We start from the raw sequence: 14,014 nt of genomic DNA, 5'->3' as shown, positions 1-14,014 counted from the left end.
TCCAGCTGTTAGGGGTCTATAGATTTCAGTATATATGTATGTAGACAGCGCTGCTCTATAGAGTTGTATAGCAGAAGGACATCTGGGACTTCCGGTGCTGCAGTCAAACCGGCACCATTCATCAGGAGGACTCATCTAGTAAGAGGATGCATTGTGATGTGGTCCTGCTATGGTAGTCCAGTCAAACCAGGAATTGAGCCTTTCATGTATGTAGCCATGTTACTAGCCAGCAAGCAGAGAGTTATGTCCGGGCACTCAGCGTGACTGTTGGAAAAGCCCAGTAGGCTCAGAGATGCCAGGAACAGAATCCCACTTCTATAAGTGGGTAGTTTGTACTGCGGTAGTCGAGACAAGATCCGTGTGTTCCCAAAATTAAGGAATAAGGCTTTAGAGGCCTGATGATGTTTGCCTCTTTACCTGGTCACGGCCGCTCGCACCCACTCAAACAGGTATTAACATGCTCCGAAAGCAACTTGGTTTAAATTTGGGACTTGCAGATGTTTTTAGATTTATATTAAAGCTGAGCAAAGCTCAAAGGACCAGTGTCTGCTCAGAATGGCTGCTAGGCCATGTCTCCAAACTCAGAATTCTTAAAGAGCAGTGTGCCCCCTGCTGTGTACAGGTGGGGCTGTGTTCAGGATCCGACACCAGTACAGGTGAGCAAAGGGAGTTCTAGATCCAGAAAGTGGCATGTGGACTCGAATCTGGCATGCAATAGTACCGTCCCTCTTAGGGGTGGACTCCGGCCACACAATAAAATACTTTTTGTATGAAACAGCTTAAGAAGATGAATAGTGTGAATGTCAGAGGCCTTTACTCAAAAGCATTCCTCAGGAGGAAGCTCCTGGAGCTTGCAATCCATGAGATACTGAAGACCCATAGAAATACAGGAGTCCAAGATCGGACTAACTTAATACTCTTCTTGTTGTCGTATTGAAATGGAGGATGGAGGAGAGCTGGTAGAGTAAAACCAATTGATTACCACAGGTTTTAATAAGGAGATGCGAAACACATTTGGGACATGTAATGAGGTTGGCAAATTCAACTTGAATGATTTTAAATGGTCCAATATATTGTGGCACAGCTTTCATGATTGGTACTCGGAGACAAAGGTAGATAACTCCTGGGACTAGTTTAGGAACCATACTATTCCTCTTGATTGTTGAAGAGAAGCCTTGGATCCAAACGTCAGAAAATTTTCTTCAGTAGAGAGTCTAAGGCAGGAACCTATTGGTTGGGCATAGATTGAAGTATGGGAAGAGGAGTAATATAATTGTATTGGATGAAAAGGGAGGTTGCAAGCTAACCCTAAGCTCTACATAATTTTCCTGTGATGCACATCCTTAGAAAGGTCTCAAGGTACCAGTTTACCCTCTCTGTAGGTCTGTTGGACTGTGAGTGGTACGCAGAAGAAAAGTTTAATTTTATATTGAAACATTTGCAGAAGGATCTCCAGAATTTGGATATGAACTGTACCCCCCAATCACAACAGACAATCTCTTGAGGATAGCCAAGTAAACTAAATATCTTCTTAATGATGAGGTCTGCAACAGGGACCTTTCAAGGGAATAAATTAGGCTGCTTTAGAAAACCGATGACCGCCACCTAGATGGTATTGAATCACTTGCTATGAGATAAATCTGTACTAAAGTCCATAGGTATATGTGACCAAGGCTTATCTGGAACTGGTAAAGGAAGTAAAGAACTCAAAAGTTTTTGTTGGAGTGCTTTATGTTGAGCGCAAATAGAACATGCTGCAACAAATTATTTTAAACTCCAAGGAAGTGTAGGCCACCAATAACTTCTGGAAACCAGAAGTTAGTGGGTAACAAAAGTTTTCCCTGGAGGGACAATTGTAGGAGAAACAGGAGTAATGGTCACAATGCAGCTGGTGTCTACAAAAGGATAAGTTTCTTGATTAGAATAGAAAAAAGGAGCAGTATAAGGCATCCACTTTGCTGTTCTTCTTAGGAAGAAAAGTGAGGACCAGGTTTAAGTGGGAGTAGATTAGAGACCTAGATATTGGATTATCTGTAGGTAAAGAAGATTTTTATGGTCTGGGCATATAGTCACTGAGAAAGAGGTCCCCTCAAGAAGAAGTCTCCAGTCTTCAAGCATCAGTTTATTAGCTGATAGTTTCTTGTCTCCAATAGTATATTTCCTCTCTGCTGGTTGTGGCTTACATAAAAAGAACTCACAGGGATGAAGTTTCCCAGAAGAAGCTCATTGAGACAGAACTGCCACTACACCAACTGCAGAAGCAACTTCTCCAAGAACAATAAACAGGTTACATCTGGTTGTATAGAAGCATTGAATGGCTTTGAGACTAGTGGGTTGAGGCCAATTCAGGAATGATTCCACATTCTTGTGATCCATTTGAATACCTAACCCAGAAACAATATAGCCTAGGAAAGGTAGTTGATATACTTTTCTAATTTACAATGTAGATAATGAGTTGGAAGTCAGGCTAACACCTTTGTGCTATGTTTTTTGTGCAGGGAAGATATCATCCAAGTAAACAATAACGAACTGGTAAAAAATGTCCTGGAAAATTTTCAATGCAAGTTTTGAAAGATAGCCAGTGCCTTGTATAGCTCCATGACATGACAAGATACTCATAGTGCCCATCCCTGCGATTAATGGTCTTCCATTCATCCCCTTCCTTAATATGTATAAGGTTATATGCATTTCTCAGATCTATAAAATATATACTGTTGGATCCTGCAAATTTAGCTACTGTTTGTTCGATGTCTCTACCCATTTTATTTTTGTGAGTGTAATAATAAATGAAATATATGTTTTTATCTTATGGGATTACATTATGTGTTTTATTCTGTTTTTTCCATCCACGACATAACCGCACGGTCCTTCTGAGATACCAGCTGTAAGGAGACGCGCTGATTGTTATCACGCTGTTGAAGCGGCGAGAGGTGTTCCTATCAGTGTAGGCGTACGCTGCTGTGATACACGATGAAAGCACAAAGTGTTTAAAGTGGTGGGAGGAAATTCAACTATTTGGTTTAATACTACACTCGGAAATTTCTTTTTGCGATCATCTCTATCCATTTTGATACCGCTTTCAGAGCCATATGCTTTTTTAAGTAAAATCACATGTGACTAGGATTGGAGAAATTCTGCGATTTTAAGGAATTGTCCGTATTGAGACTGTGTAATTATACCCACTTGATGTCTGTTTAATAGTGGAACCAGAAGCACTTAAACATCACCCTTCTTTTGTATTGTATTTCTCAGATCTAATTTACAAAAGATGGAAGCACCTATGATGCAATCCATTAACTTGGATATAAAGGGATGAAGATATTTATTTTGCCTCTATAGTAGGGATAGTAGATAAACACAGACATGAGGAGGAATTCAACCAGGTTGCAGATCTATTGCACAATCGAATGCCAGTGGGGAAGTAACTCCTCTGCTTTTTACTTACAGAGACCATCGGGAAAAAGATGCATATTGAGGAGGTAAAAGATGCTCCAATGACGTGGAAGACAGAAGGAAGTTAAACCCTCTGTAGACACTGTAAGTGACAGTGGGACCCAAAGTGAGTACTTGTGCTGAATGCCAGTCTAGTATTGGAAAATGTAGCCAAAGCCATAGAAGTCCCAGGACTACAGGATTGATGGTCACAACAAACATAGAGAAATATACTCTCCTTATGAAGAGCTCCCACTTGTAAGGTTAACAGAGCCGTGCACTGCCAAATAGTACCCTGTGTGATCTTACTGCCATCAATGGCTGTCAAGGATATTGGAGTCATCAGAGCGTGAATGGGAAGAGCAAGCTTCGAGATTATGGAAGCAGAGATGAAAAAGGCAAACAATGTGACTGACCTCGTAGCATATAACAAAGTAACCAGATTATTAAAACTGGCACTAGGATGAGAAGAGTGAGAGTGAATGATGTACCTAACATGACCTCTTTAGTAGAAATTAGGCTTTGTAGTTTCCCAGATGTTTGGTACAGAATCCAAACAGAAGTCCTGGTTCTTCACAGTAAATGCAAAGTTTATTTTTGAACCTTTTCTCTCATTCTTCAGGAATGAGGTGGGATTGTCCCAGGTGCATAAGCTCTTCAGTGAGCACCACTGGGGTCTGGAAACAGGGTACCACATTGGCCATAGTGACATCTCTTCAACTTGAGTGCACTAACTAAAACAGATCACCACTAATTTCCAGGGTGTAATAAGGTAAATCAAAGAAGACGCAAGTTCCAGAGAAGCCAATTCAGCCTTAAGACGGTTGAACAATCCTTGAAAAATATGGATATCAAGTCTTCATTATTCCACTGCAATTCAGATGCTAAGGTCTGGAATTGAATTGCATTCTGGCCCACCGTACCAGATGTTTGACATAGGTGAAGAAGCTTCTGATGTCTTGGGGTTCTCATCATACTTAGGCAGTGCAGGAATAGGAAGTTGAGATGACACCGGCATAGCAATATGTGCCAGTACCGGAGAAACTGGAGCGCCTGACTTCCCAGGGCACTCTAGAGTGTGCAAATGACAGAATAGACCCTGCATAAATTGTATCAGCTGTTCCTGGTTAGCTTTTTGCTTATCCACCCTGCTGACAAGGTGTTCCAGAAGGTCCTGATGAGATAGATAACCAACAGCATCCATGTCTAGATGATACTGTCACAATTCTAGAGGATTCTCTTTTGCCTGGATTCACCCTGAACGTTACAAAGGCATGGAGTCTAACAACCCAATAGTTTTAAGCAGGGTCCCCCAAAAGTGGGTTTAGGATTCAATAGTGGTAGGTTCACAAGCTCTCTGCCCTACCTTCAGGTGTGATGAGCTAGTTACAGATGAAAAGAAAGGACTAGTCAACAAAGCTGGGACTGGCACATAGACAGCCTGAGCAGTGCCAATACGAAGATCAGGAGGGAATGTTATGAGAAGCTGAGTCACCAACAACCAGAACCAGAAGGAGTACCAAAACAACAGACAGGAATGATCCAGGTCAAAATCATAGCAATCGGTAACTAGATACACAGGAACACTGCAGTACAGGTATGGAGCCTAATACTCTGTCACAGAACTGTGTCCAGAGCATGTTTAAAAAACTGAGCATATGGAATTGGGCATCCTTGTGATGTCAGTGGTCACATGACCACAAGTTTCAAATTGTTAGAGGGCCCTGCACCCGGTTCTGTGAAGCCAGCACTGGGAGCATAGAGGGGAGCAGAAGGAGCGTGCCAGATGCTGACTCCAGTCAGTGAAAGAGGTATCTGGGGCATGACACTTCCTATATGCTCATGCTGTGTCTCAAATATTTTTTATCAACCTCTTGTTATGATTCCTAGTGCATTCATGAAGCAGCAACGGCAGTATAAAGCAAAATGTCTTTATTCAGGCAAATACATAAACAAGGATAACTCAAATACACGGAAAAGAACAGGTTCCAAATAGTGACTATACAGTTAAATGGCAGGAACAGGAAATATAAGTTACCCCAGTCCAGGAGGCACGAAGCTGTCCAGGGAAGCAGACAGAGTCCAAGGATCAAGCAGAGATCAGGTTAAAAGAATCCAAATAGCCAGGCAGAGATCAGTGTCACAAGCGTATAAGCTAAGTCCAGAAGTCAATCTGAAGGTCATGGAAACAGGCAAACGAGCTGGGTCCAGGAATCAAGCCGAGGGTCACAACAGAAGATCAAGCAGCAATGGAGCAAACACAGGAACAGAGGGAAATGAGCAGCAGCCAGGAATAAATGGATGAACTGCACGGAGCACAGCTTGAGGCAGGTATTTGAAGCAGTGCGACAGCTGCAGTTCTAATTAGGCATCAGGCAAGTAGGGGCAGCACGGTGGCTAAGTGGTTAGCACTTCTGCCTCCCACCGCTGGAGTCATGAGTTCAATTCCCGACCATGGCCTTATCTGTGTGGAGTTTGTATGTTCTTCCCGTGTTTGCGTGGGTTTCCTCCGGGTGCTCCGGTTTCCTCCCACACTCCAAAAACATACTAGTAGGTTAATTGGCTGCTATCAAAATTGACCCTAGTCTCTCTCTCTCTCTGTCTGTGTCTATCTGTGTGTGTATGTTAGGGAATTTAGACTGTAAGCTCCAATGGGGCAGGGACTGATGTGAATGGGTTCTCTGTTCAGCGCTGCGGAATCAGTGGCGCTATATAAATAAATGATGATGATGATGATGATTAACTCTTTTAGGCATGTTGAAGAGTTCAGGAACAGATCAGCAGCACCTCTGGTGGTATGAGGTACTGCTGCTAGATACAAAGAATAGACAGAGTCATAACACCTCTACGATTGTCAGCCAATAAGCATAGAGGTTGATAAAAATCTTTGAGACACAGCATGAGCATATAGGAAGTGCTATGTATTGTCCATAACCCATAAAAATGGGCTCTGAATTGTCCACTATACTCCAGGGGATTAATACTCTTTTCACCAGAGAATGAGCTCTGTGTTGTACATTAGCCATTGTACAATTTAGTCAATGTATTTTACAGCTGCCATTGTACACTAGCCACAAGAGAGGGAGCTATGTATTATATACTGGTCACCATTACATTAGCTAAAGTGCAACTAAAAATGCACTTTTTCACAGAAGTCACAATGGTAGGTGTGACAGGATGGACCGCCTATGCCACCCTGTCTGTTGCTGCTGGGAACCGGCTGGACTTACTTTGCCACCGTTCCCTTTCGTTATCCCAAATGTGGCCTCTTGCCGCTGTTGGAGGGACTTTCAAATACTGCCACCTCCTGACCTCTTACTATGAATCAGGGGTGCTGTGGATGGATCCCCCCTGGCCTATCACACTGACCAGAGCTGCAGGATAGCAGACAGAGCAGTGGTACCGAAAAAGCTGGGTCCAACCTCAGAAGCAGCCGGAGAACGTATTAGATTTCGGGTCTAATCTGCAGGTCACAGGAATACAGCAATATTGAAGATGTTTTCAAGCAGGTCTTTGAAACAAGTGTTGTTTATTTGCTCTCACACTGGTTGAAGGTACCAATGATCAGGTCAGATGAAACAAGAAAAACATTTCAGTGTACAAGACAGTGATTTTTATATTGATATGGACAAAGGCTATTTTTAGAATCAGGATGCAATGTGTTTACACAAACATGGATTTTCATGCATTGCAAAGCCAGCAATATTTACACTTAACTGTGAAATTCTAGAGATGCTGTGAGGTCCTGCATCTGGTTTTCAGATGCAGAGAATCTAGGAGCCAGTCTTTAGTAAAAGTCCCTGCCTTCAATGTTGGACCTTCACACATCAAGAGATCTAATTAGCATGGGGCCCCTCTTCAGACAGTCCAGAATACACATTTCCAAAGAAAGGTACAAACCCCAAACAAACCACATCACAACACACAAAAGACTTCCATCCACAAAGGCTTATTGTTTCCGATATATACCTTAAGTCTTAATGCATCTCCTCTAGCAAGGTTAAATAAGAAACTAATTTCTTCCCTTGGTCTCAGAAATTAAAAATTTTCCTTACCAAAATATACACAATATCAAATATAAGTGCATGTGCAATTATATAAATAAGCACAGTGCGCTATTACCTTTAAATAAATTGATACCAGAAGTTAAAAATCAGTGATCCAGTCACAGTAGGTGCAAACATTTTCCCAATAAACATATAGGACGTAGTAAAAGGTCGGTGGTATATCATCATCATCACCATTTATTTATATAGCGCCACTGATTCCGCAGCGCTGTACAGAGAACTCACTCACATCAGTCCCTACCCTTACATATATTTTAATTACTCCATTCAGTTTACTACTGTAACAGATTCTGGATACTATATTACTAATCTTGATTAGCACAGGCTTACCTGAGGTGCGGAGTCTAACGATCTCCCCGGTGTTCACCAAGAACCGCCGCAAGGCGGGGTGGGCTTCGCTGCCAGGAGTCGCAGGTCGCGGTCCCCAGGTTCGCCTCAAGATGTAGTACAGCGGAGTGAAGCGGTGGTAGCGGAGTCAACAAGCCGGTTCGGTACACAGGAATGGAGTCAGGCAGAATCAGAAGGCAACTCGGAGTCAACAAGCCAGGTTCGGTACACGGGTCACAAGAATAGGAGAATGGTCAGCAAGCCGGGTCGGTACACAGGGATAGGAGAGCCAGGGAAGTCAAACAGGCAGAGATCAGCACACAGGAGACACTGGAAACAGGAAGACACTGCAATCCACGAAGAGCAGGAGCCAGGAACAGGTAAGTGTTGCTCTGACACTCAGCCAGTGTCAGAGTGAGGTTTTTATACTGAAGGGGATTCAAAATCCCCGCCTCTAGGGTTGTGGTCATGTGACCGCCTCCGGGTGCGGTCACATGGTCCTGAATGCAGAAGTGCGGCTGGACGGCTGACGGAGCGGCGGGGATCAGGTAAGTCCGTGACAGTACCCCCTGCCATAAAGGTGGACTCCGAACACCTAATAGGGTTTCAAAGGAAATTTTTTATGGAAGGATTTAAGTAGACGGGGAGCATGTAGGTCAATGGCTCTTACCCATGAGCGCTCCTCAGGGCCGTAACCCTTCCAATCCACCAAGAACTGTATGGCGCCTTGAACTTTACGAGAATCTAGGATAGTTTTAATCTCGTATTCAACTTGATCCCGATCCACAGCAGGAGGAGGAGTTCTGGATGAGGTGGAGAATCTGTTGGTTACCATCGGTTTTAACAAGGAGACATGGAAGACATTGGATATGCGTAAGGAAGGAGGCAGACTCAATCTAAAGGCTACGGGATTAATAATCTCAGATATAGCAAATGGGCCAATAAACTTGGGAGCAAATTTTTTACTGGGAACCTTTAAACGAATGTTCTGGGTGGATAGCCATACCCTGTCACCAACTGCAAAACTTGGAGTCATTCTTCTCCTTTTATCATAGAATTTTTTGGAACGAGTAGTTGCTTGTTTTAAGTTTGTCTTGGTTTGTTCCCAAATATCAGAGAAGTTACGAACCAGAGAGTCCACTGCTGGAACTTCAGAAGATGAGACTTGAGAGAAGGTGGGTAGTCTAGGATGGCAGCCATACAGAACAAAAAAGGGGGAGTTAGAGATGGCCTCATGAAAATGGTTGTTATGGCGAACTCGGCCCAAGGGAGAAGGTCCACCCAGTTGTCTTGGTTACTAGAGATAAATATTCTTAGAAACTTCTCTAATTCTTGGTTGGTTCTCTCAGTAGCCCCATTGGACTGGGGATGATATGCGGAAGAAAAGTCAAGCTTAATCCCGGATTTATTGCAAAAAGACCGCCAAAATTTTGATATGAATTGTGATCCCCTATCGGAGACAATATGTTGAGGACAGCCATGGAGGCGAAATATTTCTTTAATAAAAATATCGGCTAAGGAGGAGGAAGAAGGAAGGCCTTTGAGAGCAATAAAGTGGGCTGTTTTAGAGAAGCGATCCGTGACCACAAGCACTACAGTACAGGATTTGGAAGGGGGAAGGTCCGTGATAAAATCCATAGAGATCTGTGACCAAGGGTAATCAGGAATGGGTAATGGGAGCAAGCATCCATAAGGCTTTTTCCTAGAGGTCTTGTGTTGAGCACATTTGGAACAAGCAGCAACAAATCTCTTCACATCTTCCAGCAAGGAAGGCCACCAGTAGCTTCGGGACAATAAGTCCCAGGTCTTGCGAATGCCGGCATGCCCAGAGAAGAGTGAGTGATGAGCCCAGTGAAGGAGCCGGGTGCGTAGATGTGGCAAGATGAATGTTTTGCCTGGAGGACAACCCTTTTTCAGGTGTGTAGCTGCCAATACTTGACATGGATTTACAATGAATTTCTTATCTTCCGAGGATTCCATGTCAGCTGGATCAAAAGAGCGAGATAAGGCGTCTGCCTTCGTATTCTTAGATCCTGAGTGAAAAGTGATGTTGAAATCAAAGCGTGAGAAGAATAAGGACCACCTTGCTTGTCGAGGGTTTAGACATCGAGCAGTGCGTAAGTAAAGCAAATTCTTATGGTCGGTATATATGGTGATAGGGAATTGCGCTCCTTCTAGTAAATGTCTCCATTCGGAGAGAGCCAATTTGATGGCCAGGAGCTCTTTGTCGCCAATCCCATAATTCCTCTCAGCAGGTAAAAAGCGACGGGAAAAGAATCCGCAGGGATGAAGTTTTCCAGAAGGACCTCGCTGTGATAGTACGGCTCCTGTGCCAACAGAAGAGGCATCTACCTCCAGGACAAAGGGACGAGAACAATCTGGCTGTTGAAGAATGGGTGCAGATGAAAAGAGAGACTTTAATAATATAAAGGCTTGGATAGCCTCAGAGGACCAAATACCAGCATCAGCAGATTTGCGGGTTAATGCTGTGATGGGAGCCACGAGAGAGGAGTACCCCTTGATAAATTGACGATAATAGTTGGAGAATCCTAGGAAGCGTTGAGTGGCCTTAAGGCCCGAAGGTTGGGGCCAGTCAAGTATGACTTTCAATTTTGTGGGATCCATCTGTAGACCGGTGCCCGAAATAATATATCCCAGGAAGGGAATTTGTCTCTGCTCGAAGGTGCATTTCTCCAATTTGCAAAATAACTGATTTTTTCGGATACGAGAGAGGACCTCCAATACATGAGTACGATGAGATGCTAGATCTTGAGAAAAGATGAGAATGTCGTCCAAGTAGATGACTACAGATTGGTACAAGAGGTCTTGAAACAGCTCATTCATAAAGCTCTGAAATATAGCTGGGGCATTGCATAGCCCGAAAGGCATGACCAGATATTCAAAGTGGCCGTCTCGGGTGTTAAACGCCGTCTTCCATTCATCCCCCTCCTTAATGCGTATAAGGTTATACGCTCCTCTGAGGTCAAGTTTAGAAAAGATGGTGGCACCCTTAATCCGGTCAAATAATTCAGAAATCAGTGGCAGTGGATACCGATTTTTAACGGTAATGGCATTCAGGCCTCTGTAATCAATGCAAGGGCGGAGGCCCCCATCTTTCTTTTTTACGAAGAAGAAGCCAGCCCCAGCTGGGGAGGCAGACTTGTGGATGAAGCCCCTGTTTAGATTTTCTTGGATGTACTCCTCCATAGCCTTAGACTCCGGGAGGGAAAGGGGGTAAACACGGCCCCTGGGAATGGGTTTACCAGGTATCAGATCAATGCCACAGTCCCACATTCTGTGAGGGGGAAGTCTAGTGACCTCTTGTTGACAAAAAACATCAGAGAAGGTTTGGTATGGCTCAGGCAGGAGAGTCACAGGATATTCTTGGGTACGTGTCACGGGCACTAGGAGTTTTTACCCAGGGATCACCAGGTGATAGGCTTACCAGAGCAGTATAGATGGTAATATGGTACTCTGGTAGCAGGGTGATCACAGAACAGGAAATAGCAGATGATGAGATGCTCAGGAAAGTCTATGACTAGCAGCACTGGCAATATGGAGGTAATAATACACGAGGAACTGTATGGACAAAGGACACGTGCAGGTAGTCAGTGGTCTGCGGTAGCAAGTTGTACCACTGCTATAGTGAGGAGGAATGTCCAACAGAAACGAGGAGGTGATGAGAGTCAGCGGTCTGCGGATAGCAAGTTGTACCGCTGTCTGAGTGAAGGAATGGAATCCAAGTGGAGGTATCCGGGGAGTCAGTGGTCTGCGTTTAGCAAGTTGTACCACTGCTATGTGAGAGGATACTGGAACAGGTGATACTGGAAACAGGGATCAGTGGTCTGCCACTAGCAAGTTGTACCACTGAAATATATATGTGAGGAGGTGCACGGGGAGAGACTGCAACACAAGATATACACGGGCACCTTAAACTTGATCCACAGTAATATGCACAATATATATATATATATATATGACTGAACAGCACTGCAATAATAGAAAGTCTCTTGAAGTAATCCGGCACGAGATAACACAGTCAATGATGGCAATAGACTCAGCGGATAGCAAACTCCAGAGGAGAACCAACACAGTCCAGCAAGATATGCAATACACCAGCACAGTCAATGAGAAGTATGCATACCGTGGTTCAGAAGCAGGCAGTCAGACAGGAGTGCAGAGATACCTGAACGGCCGGAGGCCGGCAGGATACAAAGTCCCTGGATGGGTGAAGCGGTGGTCTAGTAGGTGCAGCGCACAGGTAGGTAGACCAGCAGGGAAACAAATATACAGGAATCAGTAGAGCGTGGAACTGGACTCCTGGAGGACCCTGGAGAATGGCGATGGTCTAGCAGAGGGGAAAGTAGAGAGACACGAATCCAATGCTAACAGGCGGGTAGAGACCAGCGGGAACACAGGAAAGCGTGGAGAGCGGATCAGCAGTAGATGGATGAGTAGAGCTGAGGAGTAGCAGCAGCAGGTCTCTGCGGACACACGGAGGTAGCCAATAGCAACCAGCAGGTGCAGTAACGATGGCACACGGGAGAGCAGAGTTGAACTGGAACTGTTGATCACGGAGAGTAGCGGATAGCAATAGTGGCAGCAGTCTCGAGGAAACACGGGAGAGTTGAGATGAACTGAAGACTGAAGCGCACAGAGGCAGCGGATAGGAATCAGCCAAACAGTCACGATGAAACACAGACGAGTTTCAGGTTGAAGACTGTAGTGCACGGAGGCAGCGGATAGGAATCAGCTAACAGTCACGATGAAACACAGACGAGTTGCAGGTTGAAGACTGTAGTGCACGGAGGCAGCGGATAGGAATCAGCTAACAGTCACGATGAAACACAGACGAGTTGCAGGTTGAAGACTGTAGTGCACGGAGGCAGCGGATAGGAATCAGCTAACAGTCACGATGATGAACAGGGGAGTGGATGTGGATTGAAGACTGTAGTGCACGGAGGCAGCGGATAGGAATCAGCTAACAGTCCCAATAATACATGGTAGAGTTGAAGTGGTTAGAAGACTGTAGTGCACGGAGGCAGCGGATAGGAATCAGCTCACAGTCACGATGATACACAGAAGGGTAGATGTGGTATGGGAACCACAGTAGTAGAAGTGGTTTGGAAACCACAGAGGTAGAAGTGGTTTGGAAACCACAGGAATCAGCAGCGCTGAATAAACGAGGAAACACCTTCAGAGACTCATGGGGAATGAGACTCCAAGATCAGGCAACGTGGTGTTGACCACAGGTGCTTAATATAGGGAGTGTTGCCTGATCTGACAATTAAGTTAAAGGAACATACACTGAAGGATTAGAAAGGGCTGCGCATGCGCAGTCCCTCAGGATGGAGGACGGCCACGGTTCCTAAATGTCCGGGAAGAAGCACTCACAGTACGGTGAGTGACAGTACCCCCCCTTTTAAAGGTGGGCACAGAACGCCTGGAACCGGGCTTGTCCGGATTTTTGGAATAAAACTTCTTCAGAAGGGCAGGAGCAATAAGATCTTCAGCTTTGATCCATGAGCGCTCTTCAGGACCAAAGCCCTTCCAATGAACGAGGAAACGGAGAACTCCTCGCGAAATTTTTGCATCCAATACCTCAGTAATCTCAAAATCCTCCTCCTGATGAACTTGAACTGGCTGCGGTGCTGAGGGAGGAGTCGAGAAACGGTTGATGATGAGAGGTTTGAGCAAGGACACATGGAAGGCATTGGAAATCCGAAGATTCTTAGGAAGAAGAAGTTTAACACATACTGGATTGATAACTTGAATGATACTATATGGACCAATAAAACGAGGGGCGAATTTCATAGATGGAACCTTCAAACGAATATTTTTGGTAGATAACCAGACACGATCTCCAATTTTTAGTGGTGGAATAGCCCGCCTCTTCTTATCTGCGAAAGACTTATATTTGTTAGATGTCTTCTTTAAACAGGTTTTGACCTGAGACCAGATATTTTTGAAGGTCTGACAAGCAGTCTCCACAGCAGGAACTTGGGTGGACGGGAGGGCAGGAAATTCCGGAAAAGACGGATGGTGACCGTAGACCACAAAGAATGGAGTTTTGGATGATGACTCATGGTACATGTTGTTATGGGCGAATTCAGCCCAAGGAAGCAATTCTACCCAGTTGTCTTGATTGGCTGAAGAGAACATCCTTATAAAAGTCTCCAGATCTTGAT

This window comes from Mixophyes fleayi, chromosome 1, assembly GCF_038048845.1.
Source record: "Mixophyes fleayi isolate aMixFle1 chromosome 1, aMixFle1.hap1, whole genome shotgun sequence".
Classification (NCBI taxonomy): Eukaryota; Metazoa; Chordata; class Amphibia; order Anura; family Limnodynastidae; genus Mixophyes; species Mixophyes fleayi.
Note: the sequence above shows the minus strand (reverse complement) of the source record.